This window comes from Staurois parvus, unplaced genomic scaffold, assembly GCF_062004578.1.
Source record: "Staurois parvus isolate SC_StPar_1 unplaced genomic scaffold, SC_StPar_1.0 ptg000580l, whole genome shotgun sequence".
NCBI classification, from domain to species: Eukaryota; Metazoa; Chordata; class Amphibia; order Anura; family Ranidae; genus Staurois; species Staurois parvus.
Window position 1 is genome coordinate 1,473,779 of NW_028318376.1, and position 24,475 is coordinate 1,498,253.

Here is a 24,475-nt window from a genome sequence, read left to right on the forward strand (position 1 = left end):
TACGCCTTAAGACAGATTTGATAAAAAAACAGAGTTATCATAAGCCTAGTAAGGGTCTGAGAAGTACTCTTGATAAGACTTTGTCATAAAAGACCCTGTCATTTACAATCTGAGATCAGCCTATGGAATAAACACACTGTCAGGCGAGGGGTGTGTCAGGAACCATAAACCAGATGGAGACAGAAAGTGCAGTATAAATCACACCTTTAATGAAAAAATAAATATAACATAGATCAGGAACGTATTTAAAACAGAAGCCAGAGTCTGGATGCCAGTGCAGGTAATCAGACGAGCCAGGGTCAGGAAATCAGGAGCCAAAAAACAGGAACAGGAAGCGAAAGAGAAGTCAGTCAGACCGAGTTGTACAAAGGAACACAGGCAGGAACATACTGGACATCATAGACCATGCAAGGACAAGGAGGAAATGAGCTAAGCTGCTAAAATAGAAAAATAGGGCTGGCTGTAGGCTAGACTAATGAGGCAGGTAACGGTATCCAGGCGAGTCACTGTGAAGACAACAAGTGGCTGGTAATTAACCGACAACTGAGCAGCTTCTGAACACTGAAAGAAAAGAGCTGCTCCTTAAGTAGCAGAAGCCCAACCCTGACAGGGTGATGACATATACTGACCTAGAGCTAAACTGCAGATTTGTCTCATACAATCTCTATAATTCTTACTATAAAGGAGATACCTTCATAAAAACTGGTTACACTAATGTATAAGATACCAATTAGATAGATAGCAAACAATATTTGAAACTGTTAAGCCGAATCTCTGAATGCGCTTAAAAATTAAAGACCTTTGCCTCTGTAAAGAAAATACCGTAGTGTAAACTTGTTCCACTTTAATACATTATTTAATGTAATTTTAGAATACAAGCGCCATAAGTACCTGGATTTAAAGCTTAACTCTGGAAAATGTGACAATTCCTCCTTGCCATTGGGGCTGTATCTGCACTGCAAGATATAACTGATTGTTTAGGTCTAGGGAACAGTAGAAGCATTTTACTTATCCAATCCTGCCCTGGCCAACAACACTCCCATATGCTCCGGCAGTAGACTGTCTTTCTGTGGCATCATGTCCAATGCAGGGCAAAGGACCCTACATTTTGTCTTGATGACTTCCATACCTTAAACCATTGGAGCATGGGGAAGAAGACATTGTGGGGACCAGTCTAGCAGTGCAGAGGAGTGGAGAATCAGATATATAAATCTTTTCTATTCCCCCTTAGACCCAAATGAGCAGTTACCCTTGCAGTCTGGGTACAGCTTCACTACAAGGAGACATTTTCAAGTTTCCTGGAGTTGAACCTCTTGTAGTCCCTGTTCTGCAGGGTTGAAGTGTGAAAAGCAGAAGCAGTATAAGGAGACGATCAATTAATGTGCTGAAAAGGTGTATGCTGGGAAGCAGATTGAGATAGAGATGAGCTAATCACTGCACTGCTTCCATTTTCATGTTCAGTAACTGGGGGTGGGTTCAGGACAGTCTGGGCTCAGATGAAGTGGGTTGAATGATGCTCTCCATAAGACTGAGGGCATCTTGTGGCAAAAAGACGTATTGCAGGGGACAGCTTAAAGCGGAGCTCCACCCAAAAGGGGAAGTTCCACTTTAAAGACTGGTCCCCTGCTCCCCATTAAGGATTGGCACCTTTGGGGAGCGGAGGGGGGGGGGAGCAGGTACCCGAATTTGACAGGTACCCGCTCCCATTTCTGCTGTGATCGCCTAGGCGATCGGAAACAGAAGTTGTTATCTCTCCCTCCCCGTAGTCTTCTGGGAAACATGACAGGTCCCAGAAGACTACGGAACCATCCAGGAAGCGCACCGCTACTTGCGCATGCGCAGTGGGCACTTGTACTCATAAAACACTCCTATTTACTATGTCAAAAGTGACAATCTCACAGATACACAAACCTCAGAACAAAGAATAATTTTTAAATATTTAAACGTTTCCATCACATATGCTTTTCTGTACAAAAAAGTGATAATTTTAACTGTCTGAGCCAACCCTAAAGAAGAACTTCATTAAAACCAGCAACTGTTGGGACAATAAACACTCTGGTCAGGACTACATAATGTACAACATAATGTATAGAGTGCAGGGGCAGGAGTAAGTAACATACAAAACTACATATAGAGTACAGCATCAAGACAAGCTTACCTGTTCACATCAGAATTACCCTTACATCAAGAATCCCCATAAGAGTCCCCCCTCAAACAGAGTCCACAGAGTCCCCTCGCTACATCAAGTCCTCACCTTTACATCAGGGTCCCAAACATCCCCCCTAAATAAGGGTCCCCAGAGTCACCACCCTTACATCACGGTCCCCAGGGTCAATTCCCCTAACATCAGGGTCCCCAGAGTCCCCCCCTTATATTAAAGCGTAGTAAAGTGTCACAAAAACAAAAAATCAGGGTCCCCATAGTCCCCCTCCTTACATCAGGGTCCCCATAGTCCTCTTCCTTACATCAATCAGGGTCTCCATAGTCCCCCTCCTTACATCAATCAGGGTCCCCATAGTCCCTCTCCTTACATCAGAGTGCCCATAGTCCCCCTCTTTACATCAGGGTCCCCATAGTCCTCCTTCTTACATCAGGGTACCCATAGTCCACGTCCTTACATAAGGGTTTCCATAGTCCCTTTCCTTACATCAGGGTGCCCATAGTCCCACTCCTTACATCAGGGTCCCCATAGTCCCCCTTCTTACATCAATCAGGGTCCCTATAGTCCCCCTCCTTACATCAATCAGGGTCCCCATAGTCCCTCTCCTTACATCAGGGTCCTCTTAGTCCCCCTCTTTACATCAGGGTCCCCATAGCCCCCCTCCTTACATCAGTCAGGGTCCCCATAGTCCCTCTCCTTACATTAATAAGGGTCCTCATAGTCCCCTCCTACTTCTTACATCAGAGTCCCCACAGTCCCCCTCCTTACGTCAGGCTCCCCTTAGCCCCCCTCCTTACATCAGTCAGGGTCCCCATAGTCCCTCTCCTTACATCAATAAGGGTCCCCATAGTCTCCTCCTTACATCAATCAGTGTCCCCATAGTCCTTCTCCTTACATCAGAGTCCCCTTAGTCCCCTCCTTACATCAAGGTCCCCTTAGCCCCCTCCTTACATCAGGGTCCCCCAACATAAAAATGAAAAATAAAAAATATGATGTCATGGTGTCGCCCTAACTGTAGTAAACATATCAACACGACAGCGACATCCTCCAGTCATCTGTCAAACTACAGATATCATTATCAGGGCGCACCACCGGGATGCAGTGATCTGGATTTAATACATATGGTAATCCAATGATTCCTGAATAGGGACAAATGGAATAAAGTCCAAGAAGTGTCACTAAAGATGTTGATGATGATGTATTCAGTCCCACAGTATAATCACTGGATATACTACACAGATCAGTGGAATTCAGGGCAAATACCTAACAGGCATTATTGAGAAAGAATGTAGCAATTCACTGTATAGAGATAACAGCAATAGTAGACATATGCAGTATATTCAGGTGAGTATAAGCATTGAACATAAGTTCCTTATATAGAAAGGTGGACCTTGATCGTCCAGTAGTATGCACTAATGGGGAGCATGGGGAGCAATCACTTAACCATCAGTATGTGACCAAAGTGAAGATGAGCTCACCCTTTATGATGATGTTCCGTCCTCAATAAAGTGCTGTGTCGCACATAAGCACATATTGTAGGGTATAGTCACTCACCATTTTGTCAATGCCAAGTGTGAATAGGCTCACCTTTACTGCAAGTAACGTTCCGTCTTCAATGAAATGCCATTTCCAAAATTGCCACTGAAAGCTCATAGGTAGTCCTCGTAGATGTAGCTTGGCTGAACTCACATCCGTGACACCTCCCTTTGTTAGTGTGCGTAACCCTGATGGATCGAGGCCATGATGTCAACGTGTTTCGCCGATGGGCGTATCGTCATTAACTTCGTCAGGACCCATGTACGGTTATGTAACCATTTTGGTGGACATGCTGCTCACACAATCTTTTCAGTAATCCCCATAGTCTCCCTCCTTACATCACGGTCCCCTTAGTCCCCCTTCTTACATCAATCAGGGTCCACTTAGTCCCCCTCCTTATATCAGGGTCCCTATAGTCCCTCTCCTTATATCAGGGTCAACATAGTCCCCCTACTTACATCAGGGTCCCCTTAGTTCCCCTCCTTACATCAGGTTCCCCTATCCCCCCTTCTTACATCAGGGTCCCCATTGTCCCCCTTCTCACATCATGGTCTCCTTATCCCCCTCCTTACATCACAGTCCCCATAGTCTCCCTCCGTACATCAGGGTCCCCGTATCCCCCCTCCTTACATCAGGCTGCTCTTACCCACCTTACATTAGGGTCCCCACAGTCCCCCTCCTTACATCAGGGTCTCTACAGTCCCCCTTCTTACATCAGGGTCCCCTTAGCCCCCTCATTACATCAGGGTTCCCCTATCCCCCCTCCTTACAACAGGATCCCCTTATCCTCCCTCTTTACATCAGGGTCCCCATAGTCCCCCTCCTTACATCAAGGTCCCCTTATCCCCCCTCCTTACATCAGGGTCCCCATAGTCCCCCTTCTTACATCAGGATCCCCATAGTCCCCCTTCTTACATCAGGGTCCCCATAGTCCCCCTCTTGAGATCTGGGTCCCCATAGTCCCCCTTCCTACATCAGGGTCTCCATAGTCCCCCTTCTTACGTCAGGGTCCCCTTAGCCCCCTCCTTACATCAGGGTCCCCTTAATCCCCCTTCTTACATCAGGGCCCCCTTAGCCCCCCTCTTTACATCAGGGTCCCCTTTGCCCACTCCTTACATCAGGGCCCCCTTAGCCCCCCTCCTTACATCAGGGTCCACACAGTCCCCCTTCTTACATCAGGGTCTCCTTAGCCCCCCTCCTTACATCAGGGTCCCCTTAGCCCTCCTCCTTACATCAGGGTCCCCACAGTCCCCCTCCTTACATCAGGGTCCCCACAGTTCCCCCCTTACATCAGGGTCCCCATCCTCCTTACTGTTAGAACCCGCCAGGTGGTGCCCCTGGCTGCCCACTTGACAGACCTACCCAAAGCGTGGAGTCTAAGTCCCGGTCTGTGCTTTCACCAGGGCCCCTGATGGTGGGGATGGACTTGAAACAGACCGGGACCAGGTCACGACCTCCGAGCAGGCCCACCAGTGGCAGGGGCAACCTCCGGGGATGTATTGGTACCGGGAGAGCCAGATGTGAGGAGGACGGCAGGACCTAGCAGGATGGATCACGAGCGGGGGTCCCGTGGGGTAGGCGAGGTACAGAATCGGCAGGCGGAGAGTAGTCAGGTCACACGCAGGGTCAGCAGGATAAGTCAGTCCGTAGAGAGGTCAAAACAAGCCGAGGGTCAGGATGGGAGAAGGCAGAGTAGTCAGGTACAATCCGGGTCAACACAGGAGTAGGCAGCGTAGTCAGGGTCAATCAGGGTCAAAAACACAGGTACAGGACTCAGGAACTCAGATAGACCTTGCGGCGATTACTGACAGTGCAGGGCATCTTTAAATATTGCGCCCTGCACTGTCATTGGCCGCTCGGGACGCGCCCCCGGGCTGTCATTGGCCGCCCGAGGCGCGCCCGCGGGTCCCACTGCGCATGCGCGGCATCCTGTCATCCACGGCTCGCCGGGACCTAGTGCCTGTGTCCCGACGTGAGCCGTGGCCAGTGCGCATGCGCCGGCCGACAGGACGCCGCGATCCCTGACATTGCCCCCCCCCTATGGGCACCCTCCGGGAGCCCCACTGATCTCTCCACCGCGGGTGGCCACGAAAAAATTCCCGGATGAGTCTGGGGGCGTGAACATTCTGGATGGGCACCCAAGAATTCTCCTCAGGACCATAACCCTTCCATTTTATCAGGAACTGCGTCTGGCCCCCCCTCTGTCGGCAACTGAGAATAGTTTCTACCTCATATTCCTCCTGGTCACCTATGGCGACTGCCTCAGGAGGTCTGGATTGGCGATCCGGGAAGGAATCAGGTCTGGATGGTTTCAGGAGAGAGACATGGAACACCGGGTGTATTTTGAAAGACTCCGGGAGCTCAAGTTTATAGGCCACTTCATTGATCACCCGTTTAATTGGAAATGGTCCTAGGTACTTCGGTCCTAACTTCCTGGAAGGACACAGCATTTTCAAGTTGGTCGTAGCCAACCAAACCTGATCCCCCGGCTGGAGCAACAGCTCTCCTCTTCTCTTCCTGTCGAACGCCTTTTTACTATCTTCTTGGGCCTTAGTGATGGCCTCCTGAATCGTTTTGTTATTGACAGAAAAGAAATGCAAGACATCTTGAGATGCGGGTACCGGACTTTCGGGCGTTAGGTCGGGGAGAAACGTAGGATGATATCCGAAATTGGTAAAAAACGGCGATTGTCCCGTCGCTGAGTGGCTCGAGTTATTATAGGCGAACTCTGCAGAAGGCAAAAGTGTTAGCCAGTCGTCCTGGAGATAGGAGGTGTAGCATCTGAGGTACTGTTCCAATGTTTGATTGGTCCTTTCTGTTTGCCCGTTGGTCTGTGGATGGTAAGCAGATGACAGTGACAGTTTGATTCCTAATGCTTCACATAAGGCTTTCCAGAATCTAGATGTGAACTGGACTCCCCGATCCGATACTATGTCTTCGGGTATCCCATGTAGCCTTACTACTTCCTTGATGAATATCCGTGCAGTCTCCGGTGCCGACGGGGTTCTTTCCAAGGGCACGAAATGAGCCATCTTTGAAAAGCGATCCACGATCACCATTATAGCAGTGTAGCCTTGAGACGGTGGGAGTTCGACCACAAAATCCATGGCAATCATTTGCCAGGCCCGTTTGGGTATCGGCAATGGACGCAACAATCCCCAGGCCTTGCTTCTGGAGGGCTTGTTCCTTTGGCAGGTGGGACAGGTCTGGACGTAGCGCTCGCAGTCTTTGACCATGTTTGGCCACCAGAATGAGCGCCGTAGTAGCTCCAGAGTCTTCGCCACCCCAAAGTGCCCTGCCATTGGATGGTCGTGGCAGTGCCCCAGGACGAAAGTTTGAACTCCTTCTGGCACCACGATCCGATTTTCCTTCCAAAGCAGACCATCGCGGTTCTGGAGAGGCGACCCAGGCGGGACTGGCAGTCCAACGGAAGCGTCAATCAGTCTGGAGCAAAGTTCCGTTTGCAGGACGAGGAAGCTTCCGGATGGCAAAATTGTGTCAGGTAACACTGTATCGTCGGGGTCCTCAAACATGCGGGACAGAGCGTCTGGTTTTGTATTTTTAGACCCAGGTCGGTACGTTATATGAAAGGTAAATCGAGAGAAGAAAAGAGCCCATCTCGCCTGGCGTGGTCTCAGTCGTTTCGCCGTCCTTAAATACTCGAGGTTTTTGTGATCCGTGAATATTAGGATAGGGTGTGTGGCTCCTTTCAGGAGATACCTCCATTCTTCTAGAGCGGACTTGATGGCCAGGAGTTCCCGATCTCCAATATCGTAATTGCGCTCCGCCGGAGTCAACTTCCTGGAGAAAAACGCCACGGGATGCAGTAACTCCTTGGTACCACTCCTTTGGGAAAGAATCGCTCCTTCCGCGTTTTCGGAGGCGTCCACTTCCAAAACATATGGAAGAGAAGAATCTGGATGGCAGAGAATGGGAGCAGAAGTAAACAATTTCTTGAGCATGTCGAACGCGGTCTGGGCTTCAGGGGTCCATTTAAAACGAGTCCCTTGTTTAGTCAGTTGCGTGATTGGGGAGACCAGCCCTGAGAAGTTCCTGACAAACTTTCTATAAAAGTTTGCGAATCCAATGAAACGCTGTACCCCCCTCTTATCGGTGGGTGTTGGCCAATCTAAGATCGCCGTGACTTTCTGGGGATCCATCGCGACCCCCGCGGGAGAGAGGACCAGTCCCAAGAACGTTATTTCACACTGTTCAAAACAGCATTTTTCTGCCTTGGCGTAAAGCCCGTGTTGGCGTAAACGTGTTAGGACCCTTGCCACATGCTCCCTATGAGCCTCCAGTGAGGGTGAAAATATCAGGATGTCATCTAGGTAGACAACCACGAAGACATCGAGGAAATCACGAAATACATCGTTAATAAAGTGTTGGAAGGTGGCCGGTGCGTTACAGAGCCCGAACGGCATCACCAAATATTCGAAATGACCGAATCTCGTACGAAAGGCTGTCTTCCATTCATCCCCCTCCCTGATACGTACAAGGTTATATGCCCCCCGCAAGTCTAATTTAGTAAAAATCGCTGCTGACCCTAACCTCTGGAGGAGCTCAGGGACTAGGGGTAACGGATAGCGATTTTTTACTGTGATTTTATTCAGGTCTCGGTAGTCAATGCAGGGCCGTAACGATTTGTCTTTTTTTTCTACAAAAAACAACCCAGCCCCGGCCGGGGACGTGGACGGGCGAATAAATCCCTTCCGCAGGTTGTCATCAATATACTCCCTCAAAACCCCTGATTCTAGTTCCGATAATGGAAAAATGCGACCGAATGAAATCTCAGATCCGGGTAGGAGGTCTATGGGGCAATCGTAGGAACGGTGTGGGGGAAGAATGTCTGCTCCTCGCTTACTGAACACATCTAAGAAATCGTGGTAGGCCGGAGGGATAACCTGAGACAGATCCGTATCACCATCCATGCATAGGAGAAACCGGGGCGGCACGGGCCCTGGGACGTGGCAGTGATCCCGGCAGTATGGTGACCGAAACTGAACCGTTCCCTTCTCCCAATCAACCCGGGGGTTATGGGCCCGCAGCCAAGGAAGCCCCAGAATGATTGGGAAAAGGGGGGATGCGATGGCATCCAGACGGAGGAACTCCTGATGATGGTCAGCCATCGTGGTAAAAATAGGGGGAGTCTCCTGATCCACCACTCCCGACTTTATGCTAGACCCGTCTGCCAGGAAGATGTTAAACCCCCTTTCTTTGGTCTGGAGGGGAATCTTTTGCCGGTGAGCAAAAGTGAGATCAATGAAACAACTACATGCTCCCGAATCAATGATTGCGGTCACCGACAGGGTTCCTCTGGGAAGCTGTAACGACACAGGTATTGCCAGGTAACTAGATAGGTCACCCCTTTCTGTAGGTAAAGGAAAACAGGAAGCGGACTTACTCATTTTTGCAGGACAGGAGCGCACCTGGTGACCAGCTTCCCCACAGTACAGACATAGGTTCTGCGATCGTCTCCTCTGACGTTCCTCGGCCGATAACGTGGAACGGGCCAGTCCCAGTTGCATGGGTTCTGAGGTGTCCCCTGCTTCCGTGCTCCGAGCATGGCTCCCTGGGGTTGGAGCTGCTTCTCTCGGTGGGATCCATGCCACCCTTTGACCCTGGCTACTCCTTTCCAGGCGACGCTCTCTCAGTCTGCGGTCAATTTGGATGGCCAACTCTATCAGTTTCTCAAGAGAGTCCGGTAGTCCTACTCGTGCTAATTCGTCTTTTAGAGACTCAGACAGCCCAATGCGGAACTGGTGACATAATGCCGCATCGTTCCATCTGGTATCTCCCATCCAACGCCTGAAATCAGACGCATACTCTTCGGCCGCCCGGCGGCCTTGCCACAGAGAGTATAGAGTAGCCTCTGCAGAGGCAGCCCGCTGGGGGTCGTCATATAGGACGGCCATGGCCTGAAAGAACTCAGTCACGGAATCGAGATGGGGGTCACGCTTCTCCATCAGGCGGTGAGCCCAATCCTGGGGCTCATCCTGAAGGAGAGAGATTATAAACCCCACCTTGACGGTCTCGACGGAAAATGTGCGGGGCTGCAGGTCAAAAAATAAAGTGCACGCGTTCCGGAAGGCCCGAAAACGGCTTCGGTCTCCACGGAATCGTTCCGGCAGGGGAACGCGGGGTTCGGGAGCTAGGGGTGCCGCAACTGCTCCGGATGCTGGAGCAGCGGGTGATTCCGCTGTTGCGGAACTTGGAGCAGGGGGAGTCTGGGTGGCAAACGACTCCATGCGGTCCTCAAGCCGGGCGCAGCGGCTGTGAAAATTCTGGAAGGCCTGGGTCAGAGTCGCCAGGTGCTGGCATATATCCTCTAGGGACGCCGGTCCTCTTCCTGGCTCTGTCATGGCCGCAAGGTACTGTTAGAACCCGCCAGGTGGTGCCCCTGGCTGCCCACTTGACAGACCTACCCAAAGCGTGGAGTCTAAGTCCCGGTCTGTGCTTTCACCAGGGCCCCTGATGGTGGGGATGGACTTGAAACAGACCGGGACCAGGTCACGACCTCCGAGCAGGCCCACCAGTGGCAGGGGCAACCTCCGGGGATGTATTGGTACCGGGAGAGCCAGATGTGAGGAGGACGGCAGGACCTAGCAGGATGGATCACGAGCGGGGGTCCCGTGGGGTAGGCGAGGTACAGAATCGGCAGGCGGAGAGTAGTCAGGTCACACGCAGGGTCAGCAGGATAAGTCAGTCCTCAAAACAAGCCGAGGGTCAGGATGGGAGAAGGCAGAGTAGTCAGGTACAATCCGGGTCAACACAGGAGTAGGCAGCGTAGTCAGGGTCAATCAGGGTCAAAAACACAGGTACAGGACTCAGGAACTCAGATAGACCTTGCGGCGATTACTGACAGTGCAGGGCATCTTTAAATATTGCGCCCTGCACTGTCATTGGCCGCTCGGGACGCGCCCCCGGGCTGTCATTGGCCGCCCGAGGCGCGCCCGCGGGTCCCACTGCGCATGCGCGGCATCCTGTCATCCACGGCTCGCCGGGACCTAGTGCCTGTGTCCCGGCGTGAGCCGTGGCCAGTGCGCATGCGCCGGCCGACAGGACGCCGCGATCCCTGACACTTACAGTCCACTCCTCCCTCGCCTTAATCACTGCAAGATTTTTCATGGTAAATCTGATCCATCCCACACCAAGAAGCCCGCGGGATGAAGACTTGACTGTAGTGATGGACAGTGCACCCTGTGTACCCATTGGCTCGAGAGGCAGAGGGAGGCAGTGCTGCCCGCTACCTTCTGCCTCTTCAACCAATGGGTAGCTGAATTCCTCTCTCAAGACCCTCCCTCTTGAAGTCAATCGGGATCTCCTGAGTCCCAGCTGGCTAGCTTACTATGCAAGTGGCCAGGAGGACATGCATTATAATACAGGAGATAGTGGCAACTCAATGTACAGTCTCCCTACCTCCTTGCCACCCCCTTAACCCGCAGACTTTATGGGAACCATGTTCTGACTACCCCTTGTCAGCAGCCCTGAAGGTGGGAGTGGGGGAGATGAATGCTTGGGGGGGCGCAACTCAAAACTTGGGGGATGCAGCCCACCCCAGCACCCCCCTAGAGCCAGCCATGAGCTACAGTGAAGATGAATACTACCTGTGGTGCTTGGTCTATAGTTTGGGAGCACACTAAGCAAATGGTTAGTACTTCCACCTGGCAGCACTAGAGTGTTGGTTCAAGCCCAACCACAGCACCTCCTGTCTGAAGTTTGCATGTTCTCCCTGTGTCTGTGTTGGGGTACCCTCACACTCCAAAGACATGCTGGTAGGTTAATTGGCCCTAGAATGTGTATCTATGAATGTGATTTAGGGACCTTAGATTGTAAGCTCCCGGAGAGTTAGGGACTGATGTGAACTGTATGTATATATATATATATATATACATGTAAATTGTTGGTGCTATATAAGTACTTGTAATAATATATAAGAGCACATACCTTTTCTATCTCTGATATTAGGCTACTACAGCTGTTGGAACAATATATAAGGAGATCATTTTTAACTTAGCGCAGTGTAGTTGTATTCATGTCAATCATCCAATCATTTCCTTTCACATTCCTTTGCACATGATTATTCAAGTTGAACATAAGTTCACTTAGCTAAGTGAAAAATATACTTCTTTAGTAAAACATCCCTAAAGAGTGAATAATGGAAATGGGTCAGCAGGGTGAATGGAAAGTTGTTTTTTTAGGACGTGTTAGCTGTAATTCTAGAGAATTCTTTTGGAGTATACAACCCCCCAGTGTTTCTAACTTCCCTATGGCACAATGCACCAGCAGCTGTCTAACAAGTTTTATTTGTTGAAGACTAAACTACACAATAATGCATCTTGGAGTCATTATAGTAGGACATTTTCTGTTCTACTCTTCCTTCTGCAAAAGCTCACAGAGCGATTATCTGCTAGATTATACATCCACTGTATTGTCTCCCCATCGCTCATTTTACTACCTGACTGCTAGAAAATTGTCATCATGTTCGTGCATAGGCTCTTCACTACACGTACAGACTGATTAGTGTCTAATTCAGAATGAAGAACTATAAAGCATAATTCTCTTGCAGCCAGACAGTGGACATTGTGCTCTGGAGGACTTTTAAGCATAAATTGCTGCCATTTCAAAGCTACTGAAAGGCATTTAACTGAAATTATTGTTGGGGGAAAAGACATTGTGGTGTAGCACCTGTAAGTAAAAATTGCAACAATTTATCAGCCACAAAGAGGGATTTATCAGACAAGTTACTGACAGAATTATGCACCGTTTGGATAGAGATAAGGTTGTGACTTTTTAGCCAAGGATTTTCAATAGTTTTCTATGTGTGTGACCCCTGGATTGTTGGCTACATTTACAAGGGCAGCAGATGTCGGGGAGCTCCCCTGTTGTTTCAGCCTTCAGTGGGTGGCAATTCCATTGCTGTCAACAGAGTGAATGGCCAGGCTTGGTATTTGGGTCAATGCAGAGTGCTCATAAGGCACTATTTGCAACTGTCTTGCTTTAGCATGTCTTTTACTTTGAAAAGAGAAATGTGAAGCAACCACATTCCCCTAGCAGTTAATCCAACTTGCCAGATTGTTGTGTGCAAACAGCCCCAGCCAGCAGCCATATGGTCAGACTTGTACTTTGCACAGCACCACTTTTGGTCTCATGTAACAGATCATACCAGTGCTTACATGTGAATAGGGCTTCTAACTGGGCCTGGACGCAGGAACTTTGCTTTCAGGGTCGGTGCTTGTGGACGCACACAAACTGGATGCAGCTAATTGTCCAGCTGGTTTACAACGTTAGCACAGAGTGCTGCTGCGTCCAAATGCAAAGTTTATTCATATCTGAGAGCGGCAGACTAGCTGCCTCCAGCTACCAGTATGAATATGCCCTATGGGTCTTTGTTGCACATATTTGCAAACAAGGAAAAGTCCTACTATAGTGAGGATGCTAAAGTGTGAAACATCACCCTTCATTTTATTTTCAGATACAAACAAGATTTTTTATGGCTTGTTTCAGGCTGTTAAGGCACAATTTTACGGTTCCCAACTGCTCCCCTTATGCTGCTGGGGCATTGGACACAAGCAATAAGTTCTGTGAATGGCGCCTGTTCCAAGCAAGCAGCCTCCTGTGTTTAACAGCAGGGCAGCTGCTCTGCATAGAACCCAGAAACTAGCAGCCATCACTGCAGTAGTGCCTACTAAAGTGATTTTCGGCTTCAACAGGGATCTGCCAAGTTTGGTAGATCCAAGCTTGACCAATGTTACTATGCAAAAGTATCCAGTATCCAATAGCCCAGTATAAGGACTGCAAGAAGCTAATACCATGTCAAATTCAGGTGCATACATTGCTTGCATTAAAAAAAATGCATATACCAATATAATAAAGAATAAGTTCACATTTGGAATATGTTATATGTTCCACCTATTTTTAGGGTGGAACATGTAACATGTAACATGTTCCAGCATTTGCAGCTTCTCCCCCCAATCCCACCGTGAGGAAACTGCAGCTGATAACTGGCAACTGTATTTACTCGGTGATCTGCTGTGTCATTGGACAATGCTGATCACGTGGTAAAAGGCCACTGTGATTTACCTCCGTAGGATACAGCAATCCTGGAGATTGCCAGGTGCGCACCAATGGGGGCACGCGGGAGGGCGCGTTCTTGGAGGACATCATATGATGTCCTCCCAGAACTTGGCAAGTGGTTAAGGAGCTTGCAGAGCAGGGGCGGACTGACCATTTGGAAACTCGGGCACTGCCCGAGGGCCCAGGGTCAGTAGGGGGCCCCATGAGATGCCCCTGGTACCTTTTTCATAGGCTTTTTTGAGGTTGGGCAAGGACACAGGGGCCCCATGATCCCCTATTGCCCGGGGGCCCCATGAGTTGTCAGTCCGCCCCTGTTGCAGAGCATTACACCCACGATCAGCAGATTGCAGGTGCAATCTCAGGCTCCTGCAGACTCTTAGTTCTGCTGATAACTGGCAACTGTCACAGAGCAGATCAGCAGCCCTGATGATCAGTGCCCAGCAGTGCCTTGCACCAGTGCCCAGCAGTGCCACCCATCAGTGCCCATCAGTGCCACTCATCAGTGCCGCCCAGCAGTGCCAACCAGCAGAGTCGCCAGTCAGTGCTGTCAGTGCCGCCAGTCAGCGGTGCCCATCAGTGTCGCCCATCAGTGCTGCCTATCAGTGCCCATCATTGATGCATATCAGTACAGCAATATCAGTGCCTCCTCTTCAATGTCCACTAGTGCCGCCTCGTCAGTGCCACCTCATCAGTGCAGCCTATCAGTGCCGTCTATCCATGCCACCTCATCAGTGCCAATCAGTGCTGCCTATCAGTGCCCATCAGTGCTGCGTATCAGTGCAGTTTCATTAACGCACATCAGTGAAGGAGAAAAATTACTGGATTGCAAAATGTTATAATAGAAACAAAGAAAAACGTTTTCTTTTAATTTTTTGCTCTTTTTTTGTTTATAGTGCAAAAAATAAAACATCTAGTGGCAATTAAATACCACCAAAAGAAAGTTCTATTTGAGTGAAAAAAATTCTAAACATTTTATATGGGTAAAATGTTGCATGGCCGTGCAATTGTCATTCAAAGTTTGAGAGTGCTGAAAGCTGAAAATTGACCTGGGCAGGAAGGGGATAAAAGTGCCCGGTAGGCAAGTGGTTAAAAAAATGTGCATTTATTATTATTATTTTTTTTTTTTTGAAAGGTGAGCTTATCCTTTAATGAATATAGAACTGTCTTAATGTCTTTATAACTGCTTAGAGTTTGGCTTTAAAATGTAAATCAACGCTACAATAAACTTCTTTTATTTGCCTCAGTTGGTCTGTTAAACCACTCTTTTCAAAACTACAAAAGAAAAACCAAAACATTTGACCAAATACACACTTTAAGTGCAGGCATGGGATCTTAAAGGATATAAAGGAGACAATGTAGTTAACAGCTGCTGTTGCTGCACACATTCACCTACATACCAAAGCTTTTATTAATGTAACCATTCTATAATATAATGTCACCATACAGATTTATCAAACATAGGTATAGAGTTGCAGATCAGGATTATTTACCATATAAAGAATGTGTACATAGCTAAAGTTTACTTTTATTAACATTCATTAATATATTAAAATCTGAAAAAAATTATCTAAATATTTGCACAATATACAAAGCAAACAGGATCTAACTGCAAGCAATGATGAGATGTGATAAAGGTTAAAAATAAAACTGATTTGTGTTACTGAGCTGCTAAACACTGAACACTCAACCTCAGGATAGAGCACATCACCCATCACTAGGTGGCAGCAAATGTAAACAGAACTAAAGGTATAACATAAAAACAAATAGCACTATAATAATAGCATATATCTGCCAATCCAATACAGATAGGAACCTAAAATGACCTAAAATTTGTAGGGATAATGCTGTACATGTGCAAAGACTGAAAATAACTAGTCTTGGCTGATCTAAACCAGGCTATGGCAAAAGTTCATGATGTGTAGAATTGGTTTATATAGGAGAAGAGTATGTATACAAAATTACATGCTATTGCAATCTGAAATGTTTGCATAATTCTGAAGTCCAAAGCAACTATTGACTTGTTTATCCAAGCTGCTTTTTTTTGTGTTAATAGCTATTAAATATCGCAAAAGTGAGAACTGTCTAAAAATCTGTGCAAAGCAGTCAGGAATTTTTTCGCCCAAGCTGCCTTTCTTTGCTATATACGTAATTAGATATTTAAATATTGATAAGGTGAGAACTATCTCAAAATCTGTGCAGACTGATGTCACTTATGCTACATACTAAGAAAGATAGCAGGTTACTTGGCTTCCATCCAAATAAAGGTGTGTGTGTGTGTATAACATTATATGGTGGGGCATTTTCATAATGGGACAGTGATAAAAATGATAATCAATAAGAAACTCCAAACCATATATCTGAATACAAGATACATGTTTAAAATATTTATAAATATCAATAGGGAGCGGATCTGTAAATTATTTACAATTTAATCTCAGACCCCCCCTAACTTTTAAGATTTGAACAAAATCCCAGGTGAAATATGCATTCAACCATCTAGCAATAGATCTATACCTGTACTGTTGGGCTGAAAGTTCTGACAATGACCTCACCAAGAGGAGGCAGAGTGAAGATGTGGCATGGGACATGAAGCTCTTGTGGAGATAAGTGAATCCCACTGACCTCCATTGTTGTGAGAAATTCTTTGTACCCCACCAGCCAATAATTCTAGATGGAGTATTTGAATCTCATTGTACATCAATGCTGAGGAGGATTCGTATTTCACTGAGCTCAGTCAATCTCATTGACCACTGATAGCAATGAATTTGTTAGTTTTAAGCACCAACAGCATGTTTTTTCCCCCTCTCAATGATCACCAGCTTTGGGACTCTTTTTCCCCTCTACTCACTGATTCCAGGACATTTTCTTCTTCCATTGACCATTACCACAAAGTATTTTTCTCCCATTGACAATTTATTTTGGGGTACTTTTCTCCCACTGACCACCAACATTGAGATTAGAGATGAGCGAATCAAACCAGGCGAACCGGAATTCGATACGAATTTCAGGAAAAATTAGATTTGCGTCGAATCCGAATATTTGCCTACTTCGGGTGCGCGAATCGGATTTTTCCCGATCAGCCGGCAAAAGTGTCCCTGCAGAGAGCTCCGCTATTTCTGACAGTTCTCTGACAGAAGGAACACATGTACAGCGGTTGAAACATTGTATCTATTAGTTTCCATTTAGGATACAGATGTTTCAACCGCTGTACATGTGAAGAAGCTGTCAGAGAACTGTCAGAAATAGAGGAACTCTGCACATACACTTTTTGCCGGTTTGGAATTCTTATTTTCATCCTACTTCTTCTTCTTCTTCTTCATCCTCATCCTCATCCTCAGAAGAAGAAGAAGAGGATGAGGATGAGGATGAAGAAGAAGAAGAAGAAGAAGAAGAAGTAGGATGAAAATAAGAATAATTCCAAGCCGGCAAAAAGTGTATCTGCAGAGCTCCTCTATTCTGCAGATACACTTAGAGGAGCTCTGCAGATACACTTAGAGGAGCTCTGCAGATACACTTTTTGCCGGCTTGGAATTAATCTTATTTTCATCCTACTTCTTCTTCTTCTTCTTCTTCTTCATCCTCATCCTCATCCTCAGAAGAAGAAGAAGAGGATGAGGATGAAGAAGAAGAAGTAGGATGAAAATAAGAATAATTCCAAGCCGGCAAAAACTGTATCTGCAGAGCTCCTCTATTCTGCAGATACACTTAGAGGAGCTCTGCAGATACACTTAGAGGAGCTCTGCAGATACACTTTTTGCCGGCTTGGAATTAATCTTATTTTCATCCTACTTCTTCTTCTTCTTCTTCTTCTTCATCCTCATCCTCATCCTCAGAAGAAGAAGAGGATGAGGATGAAGAAGAAGAAGTAGGATGAAAATAAGAATAATTCCAAGCCGGCAAAAAGTGTATCTGCAGAGCTCCTCTAAGTGTATCTGCAGAGCTCAGCTATTTCTGACAGTTCTGTGACATTCACTCCATACAGCGGTTGAAACATTGTATCTATTTGTTTCCATAAATGGATCCATTTATGGAAACAAATAGATACAATGTTTCAACCGCTGTATGGAGTGAATGTCCCAGAACTGTCAGAAATAGGCTATTTCTGTCAGTTCTGTGACATTCACTCCATACAGCGGTTGAAACCGCTGTATGGAGTGAATGTCCCAGAACTGTCAGAAATAGTCTATTTCTGACAGTTCTGTGACATTCACTCCATACAGCGGTTGAAACATTGTATCTATTTGTTTCCATAAATGGATCCATTTATGGAAACAAATAGATACAATGTTTCAACCGCTGTATGGAGTGAATGTCACAGAACTGTCAGAAATAGCGGAGCTCTGCAGATACACTTAGAGGAGCTCTGCAGATACACTTTTTGCCGGCTTGGAATTATTCTTATTTTCATCCTACTTCTTCTTCTTCTTCTTCTTCTTCATCCTCATCCTCTTCTTCTTCTTCTGAGGATGAGGATGAGGATGAAGAAGAAGAAGAAGAAGTAGGATGAAAATAAGATTAATTCCAAGCCGGCAAAAGTGTATCTGCAGAGCTCCTCTAAGTGTATCTGCAGAGCTCCGCTATTTCTGACAGTTCTGGGACATTCACTCCATACAGCGGTTGAAACATTGTATCTATTTGTTTCCATAAATGGATCCATTTATGGAAACAAATAGATACAATGTTTCAACCGCTGTATGGAGTGAGTGTCCCAGAACTGTCAGAAATAGCCTATTTCTGACAGTTCTGGGACACTCACTCCATACAGCGGTTGAAACCGCTGTATGGAGTGAATGTCCCAGAACTGTCAGAAATAGGCTATTTCTGACAGTTCTGGGACACTCACTCCATACAGCGGTTGAAACATTGTATCTATTTGTTTCCATAAATGGATCCATTTATGGAAACAAATAGATACAATGTTTCAACCGCTGTATGGAGTGAATGTCCCAGAACTGTCAGAAATAGGCTATTTCTGACAGTTCTGTGACATTCACTCCATACAGCGGTTGAAACCGCTGTATGGAGTGAATGTCACAGAACTGTCAGAAATAGCCTATTTCTGACAGTTCTGGGACATTCATTTCACTCCATACAGCGGTTGAAACCGCTGTATGGAGTGAATGTCACAGAACTGTCAGAAATAGACAGAAACTGTCACAGAACTGTCCTTCTTCTCATCCTTCTCCTTCTTCTCATCCTTCTTCTCATCCTTCTTCTCATCCTTCTCCTTCTTCTCATCCTTCTCCTTCTTCTCATCCTTCTCCTTCTTCTCATCCTTCTCCTTCTTCTCATCCTTCTTCTTCTCATCCTTCTCCTTCTTCTCATCCTTCTTCTCATCCTTCTCCTTCTCCTTCTCCTTCTTCTCATCCTTCTCCTTCTTCTCATCCTTCTCCTTCTCCTTCTTCTCATCCTTCTCCTTCTTCTCATCCTTCTCCTTCTTCTCATCCTTCTCCTTCTCCTTCTTCTCATCCTTCTCCTTCTCCTTCTTCTCATCCTTCTCCTTCTTCTCATCCTTCTTCTCATCCTTCTCCTTCTTCTCATCCTTCTCCTTCTCCTTCTTCTCATCCTTCTCCTTCTTCTCATCCTTCTTCTCATCCTTCTCCTTCTTCTCATCCTTCTTCTCATCCTTCTTCTCATCCTTCTCCTTCTTCTCATCCTTCTCCTTCTCCTTCTTCTCATCCTTCTCCTTCTTCTCATCCTTCTCCTTCTTCTCATCCTTCTCCTTCTCCTTCTTCTCATCCTTCTCCTTCTCCTTCTTCTCATCCTTCTCCTTCTCCTTCTTCTCATCCTTCTCCTTCTCCTTCTTCTCATCCTTCTCCTTCTCCATCTTCTCATCCTTCTCCTTCTTCTCATCCTTCTCCTTCTCCTTCTCCTTCTTCTCATCCTTCTCCTTCTTCTCATCCTTCTCCTTCTTCTCATCCTTCTCCTTCTCCTTCTTCTCATCCTTCTCCTTCTTCTCATCCTTCTCCTTCTCCTTCTCCTTCTCCTTCCTCATCTCCAAGGGCATTTAAATTAAAGGTACAGTGTTCTGCACTAATTTAAAGGCTCTCTGAAGCCTAGAAACCCTTTTTATAAGTTAACTTCGTAGCGAATTAATTCGCATCGAATCGAATTTCTTCCTGAAATTCGGCGAATCAGCCGAATCGAATTTTTGAATAATTCGCTCATCTCTAATTGAGATATTTTCCCTCTACTCACTGATAAATTAGCAATTGTTTTTACCTACTGACAAGCTCAGGCTTGGTTGAAACTTTGGTTCAGGACAAACCCAGAAGAAAGCTGTCATTCCCACCATCTACTACAATTAACTGTGGCCAGGGCATTCCCTGCCCTACAAATTAAAATGGGCTGGGATGCTTGTGACATCATTGACCTAATGACCACATGGCACTGCCAAACAACGTTGGTTTTTTTTATTCTGTTTGGCAGGGAGCACATATTTTATTAATGTTCAAAGTGAAACCTTCAAACTGGAAATTTCCTTAAAATAACATGCCTGGGGGATGCCCTTAACCAACCTGTGAACTGGTACATCTGTACAATGTACACAACCTACTGCAACAATGCTGACTTAAAAAAAAAAGCCATATACATTTGGTTGCTTACTTCAGTTTTCAAACAAAAAGGATGACAATTTCCTCGATCTAGACCAGACCCTTATCTTAGTTGAGGGTCTGGTATAAATATTAATGGGGAACCTCCAGACAAATAGAAACAGCGTACAGTTCCCCTGAACAATACATACTAGCCTCTTTCTTTGATCTTGTCAAGTGAAACCCAGCCCCCCCAATTCAATGCCCAACCTTTTTTTCTATTTCTTTTAAAATGTTTTTACATCAATGTTCACTTTTTGCAGCTAAGTGTACCACAAGGTCAAGGCCCAGATCTGAACCTGCTAATTCTGTTGTGTCAGGTGATGTATCTTCTTGCTGAGCCACTTGGAATGTTGGATAGCTCTCTGGACCTTGTTTGTCTTGAACCTTAAACTCTTTGCTCCTCCCATGAACTTCCTATTAAAGCCATGCCTTTGCACTTCCTGTGTGCCAGATTATTGTGCTCCCTCCAGCCAGTATGTCACTCTTGTCAGTACTGCTGCTGTCTTATCTTTTCTACCACTCATTACCAACCCTTAGCTTGTTCCTCAAGTACGCTTCTGCTTGATTCCAACCTTCAGTTATTCATTATCAACCTTTGGCTTGTTTACTGACTACACTTCTGCTTATCTCTACCTGCTATATCTGCTACTGGACTCTAGTTTGTTCACCTCCTGGTGGTGCAATCCTGAGGACTGTGACCTTGTACCAACGTGTGGCAAAACCCATCTACACCGTCAGGAGCTCTGGTGTACACTGGTTAGTACTTAGACTCCGCACCTCAGGTAAGCCCATGTCATCCAACAGAGTGACCTGTTTCTGTACATATCCAGCTGGTTGGTGGGTTCCTCGCTACTATTAGCTATTAGTCTTTGAGCCTGACTCCAGATCATGACACAAAGACTTCCATTCCCCGGGTATCATTTCAAGATTGTATACAAACATTATTAACAAGACCTACCTGTGCCCCCCTATACATAAACAAATGGGCAGCTGACCTCAGAGTAACTCTAGAGCCCAAGGAATGGACAGAAATTTGGGAGGCATCAATTTACACAGCACTTTACATATACAGCAAGGAACAGAAGTATTTTAACACCCTGCGATTTTGCAAGTTCTCCCACTTAGAACTCATGGAGGGTCTGAAATTCACATTGTAGGTGCATTCCCACTCTGAGAGACAGAATTTAAAAGAAAAATTCAGGAAATCACATAAAGAATTTATTTGTGGGAGAACTTGCAAAATCGCAGGGTGTTCAAATACTTCTGTTCTTCACTGTATATTGTACATTAACATCAATCCCTAATCCTCAAGGGGCATACAGTCTAAGGTCCCTACCTTACATTCATACATATACTAGGGCCAATTTAGACAGCATCCAATTAACCTGCCAGCCTGTCTTTGGAGTCTGGAGTACCCGGAGGAAACCCATGCAGGCACAGGGAGACCATGCAAACTGCAGGCAGGTGGTGCTATGGTTGGGATTCAAACCAATGATCCTAGTACTGCCAGGTGGAAGTGCTAACCATTTAGCCATTGTGCTGCAGGTTGGGCTCAAAGATCCTCTCCTGAATGAAACCCAGGCTAGATTGCTCATAAATAATCATAACACAATAGCAGTATGTGTAATTGTTATAATTGTTGTATCCACTTTCCATGTTGATATACTGTACTATGGTGTCCTTTTATGAAACGGAGATCAGCAACGATCCTTAGGATTGCCACTGATCTGTTTCATAAAATGAAACTCAGGCTAGATTGCTCATCAATAATCAAAACACAATGGCAGTATGTGTAATTGTTAGATTTGTTGTATCCACTTTCCATGTTGATATACTGTACTATGGTGTCCAGCAGCGATCCTGAGGATCGTTGCTGATCTCTGATCATTAGTGGTTTAGGAAACAGAAATGATCAGTGGAGAACATGTTCTCCGCTGATCATCTCAGCACACAGATGGCCAGTGTATGAAGGAGCGATCTCAGCCCTTCACTGGCGATCAGTGTTCTCCCTCCAGATTCATCATCCCAGAGGTGGAGAATCGGGGGAACAGCAAACGAAGCAGCAATAATTTAACACTGCGTAGTAAATGGTGTTTAACTGATCTCTTACTGTAATCTCACGAGATTATAGTAACAGCAGACGTTTTCTAGCGTTCAAAGCGTTTGTAGATCGCTTCTCCCTTCATTCTACACCGCTTCATAAAAAGGCATTCAGAGGAAAACTCTCTCCTCTGAGAATGCCAGAGAACCGAGCAGCGGTCATTTACCGCTGCATGATAAAAGGACACCTATAATTTTTGGCTACAGTACATTATTATGCAGCCCCATTCTATTAACCATTTGTCATAAGTGGAACATTTGCTCTATTAAATCAGTTTATTGAATTTTGTGAAAGGGCTGTTGAACACATATTTATTTTAGTAAGTGCTTGACCTTATGGGCCAAGCACACAGAAATATATTGAATACTGTTGTTATACCTATAATTTAGGATTTGGCTTTCTTGGCTTTTTCTGGAATCCTTTTTGGGTTATATAAATAGTGTATCAACTAGACCACTTGGTGTGGTATGATTGACTTTTTCAGCACAGTGGATGCACATTATACAAATTTAAGCTGTCTGGAACCTGTTATAGAGCAAACGTAATAATAACACTTGTTGCTCATGAATGCAATTTGTGAATGTTGCAGATTTAATATGGCTGGATTTTGCTTGCAATTTGGCACTGAATATTTGAACTAGCATCCTTTGGAAGTGACCTTTCTGACAGTTCATTGCCTGATATGTTCACATTTTACAGTGAACCTATTCATTTTATAACAGCATAATCTGGTTTTTGGGTGATCTTGAAGACATTACATTTGTTTTTTATTGTTATGAATAAAGTAAAAAAAAAAAAGAAGGAAAAAAATGATAGTCAGTGACAGCCCATCACACTTCAACTCACTGTAACTAAAAAGTGACAGTTGGTTGCAAGCTAAAACAGGGCATTTAGTGTGCAGGTAGTGTGAATGAGCCCTTATAAAATGAAAGCTAGCTCAGTGCTGAATATGTTTTGATGATAAGAGATCTGCAGGATTAACCTGCAGAAAACCATATGAAAGCAATTATGTGTGAAAAACAATTTGCAAATGACTTCCTGTGCTAAACCTTTAAGTGCATGTCTCTAACATGAGCGTGAGTCATAGCGGAGCTTTTTTTCAGTATATCTAGTATAGTATAGAAATGATTGCCATTATGTACAAATTTTGTTCCTATCAGATACAATTTGTGATTCCCCAGTTAATATTTACAGTTGTAAGTACCTGAGAATGAAATAATATATCCTTTCTAGCAGCTACTGTTGGTGGATGCTGCCAAACTGAAAGCATTTGTAGATAAAAAGCATTCAGTCTGGCAATGCATGATATGGCTGCATTGTTCTCACAAAGAAGCATTAGTCAATTATATGTCTATTGTTGTAGGAAAATGGATCAATTTGTATAAAGAAAAGTAAACTGCAAACCTAAAAGAAAGCTGAAAGTTTGCTTTTTAGTTCTCAAAAATGGAAACAGTATTACACTTAAATTCCTAATTAAAAATTGTTTACATGAGATTCATTTGACATGGGGGGCTGTATATTTACCACTGGAATGATTATGTTACATATCTTTTTAAATAGATTTGGAACCCTGGTTTCTGTTGAGGGAGATGTTTTTGAGGCTCACCTCAGGGGTTACTGGGTGACCTTTCAACACAGCAATATATTTGATGCTGCATGTCTTATGTGATCCTTTGGGCCTGTAAGTTTATGAGCAGGGGTGTATTTACCACAAGGCAAACAAGGCCCTTGCCTAGGGTTGCAGTTTTCAGTGGGGCAGCACCTCTCCCCAGAAAAGGTATGAAAGAAGGGACACGTGTGCTATGGGAACCAGGTGGGATCCAAGAGAGGCTACAAGCTGCTTGATGGTGTATGTAGAGCCTGACTCTCGTTCCTGGTGATGTCCAGAGCTGTGAAGATGAGTATCTTATTCTCTATCACTGGGGGTGGGTGGTAGTGGAAGGTTCTCCCAGGTGGGGGGCAGGGGTGTTGTTGGTCAGTGTCAGCAAAGTCAGGCTCTATCCA